Genomic DNA, 2277 nt, shown 5'->3' on the forward strand with positions numbered 1-2277 from the left:
TGAGAAAAAGTGATTCTACAATACCCAAAGAATATGAAAATACCAAAGAAGAACTTGAAAAATTGGAATCTCTTATTGAAAGTAATTTGGATTTGATCAAATCAGAATCAAAAGGTAATTACTTGAGGTCAAAATTTGACATTGAATTCATCAAAAAAACAGGATATGTAAGAAGTTATAACCTTTTGGCTGTTTATCCTTTTATAGAGAAGAAAGATTATCCAAAACTTGTAGAAATAGTTAATATTTTACTTACTACTTTTTCTACTTCCGTTTCTGTTGAAAGATTTTTTTCACAAGTGAAACATGCTCTTCATTTGAATTTGGATATTGATGGTGTATTTGCAAAACTATATTACAGTAATTTGAATCACAAAATGATTTTTGATTTCAAAACCAATTTCGACAATTGATATGAAACACTTCAATAAATAAAATTTTATTTATATTTTTATTGTTTGAAATAGATATATATCTAATAATATATTTTATTTTATTTGAATAATTATTTGTAATAATTATTAACACAATGAATGATTATTATTAAAATAATTGTTTAAATTATAATTACTATATTTTAATTTGTTAATTATTATTTATTCTGAATGTTTGATTATTATTGTTAATTTGTTTAAATAAATATATTTTTAATTTATTTCACTTTTTAATTATGTTTGTTTAATTATATTTAACACAAAATTATTATTATTATTATTATTAATTACAAGACAAATTAAAATTAATTTTGTTGTTAACTTAATTAAATGAAAATAAAATATAATACAGTGCTTATTGGTTTCAAATCGATAATATTTTTTAATAAATCGATTATGTTTTTATATTTTCGACAGTATTTTTTATGGTTTATATTGTATTTAATGAATTATATTACTTTTAATGAAATAGACTGTGTTTTTTATAAATTATATAGCATTTGATGAAATAGACTGTGTTTTTTATAAATTATATAGCATTTAATGAAAGTGGTTATATTTGTTATAAATTATATGGCATTTTTCTAATTTATACAACATTTTTAGTAAAATCAATAGTTTTTTTCTAAAATATATAGGATTTTTGATAACTTATATAACTTTTGTTTGAAAATATTTTGCTTTTTTTTACAAATTATTGGATATTCCCGAATATTAGGAATAAAAATACACATAATAAGCAAGTTATTATTTGTTAAAAATACTTAATATGTAACTATATTTATACTATTATATAACGAAATTTTAATCTATTTTTATTTAGAACCTCTTCTCAATGAGGATATTTTTTTAACATAATTATGTATATTTAAATAACGGGCAAAAAATGATATCATGCAATTAGATTATATCGACAGAAGAGATCCTGGAGCAAGAAACGACTATCATGAAAATGCACCATTATCCATGCAAGGGCAACCTGTACGACCTGTAATGTTGCCCCATCAAGATATCCCACCTCTTCAAAAAAGATCACGGGGTCGGCCCCGAAAATTGGATTCAAAAAAGAAGAAAACAAATACACGACCTTATTCTCGTGTTACGATTGATCAAAGAGATACTTTGGTTGAACTATGGAGTAAAAATGGTGATAACATGAATGCTTCACGATATTCAGAAATAATTGGGATTAAAAAAATAAACATTGAAAAGTATCTTTCAATGTTAAGAAAAGGGATATCAATATATCCAAAAAATCATTATAGAAGACAAAGCCGTACTTTACCTTTTCAAAAATTGGTAGAAAAAGCCATTGAAGAAGACACAACAACAAAAATAACTTCAATTAGAAAAATGATAGCACAAGAAGAAAAATTACGCGAAGAAGAAGATGTTGATGAAATAATTTTGGATATTCCAAAAATATCCAAGGTTGCTGTTACTAAAGAGGACATTGATCTTTATGCACCTTCGATATCATCAATTGGAAATTTCATGACTGGTAAAACAGCAACAGGTGAAGAGAGAGAAGTCCCTATTTTTTCTTTCAAAAGAACAAAGACAAGAGGGCCAACAAGCAACACGCCAGATAATAAAGAAAAAAGAATTGCAGCAGTAAACACTCTAAGGGGTTATATAACAGGTGTAGCACGTTGGGTTTGTATAGATGAAACCAGTTGGACTGTAGCATCAACTCCTGCATATGGCTGGTCAGTTAGAGGGAAGGAAGCCTTCATCACAAAATCAAAAGGTGGTCTTCGCCTCACCTCCATATGCGCAGTTGATTGTGACGGACTCTCTTATTGCAATGTTGTTTGTGGAACAAACACGTTAAATCGTCGAA

This window comes from Entamoeba invadens (genome assembly GCF_000330505.1).
Source record: "Entamoeba invadens IP1 unplaced genomic scaffold scaff_1105074724889, whole genome shotgun sequence".
Taxonomy (NCBI): Eukaryota; Evosea; order Mastigamoebida; family Endamoebidae; genus Entamoeba; species Entamoeba invadens.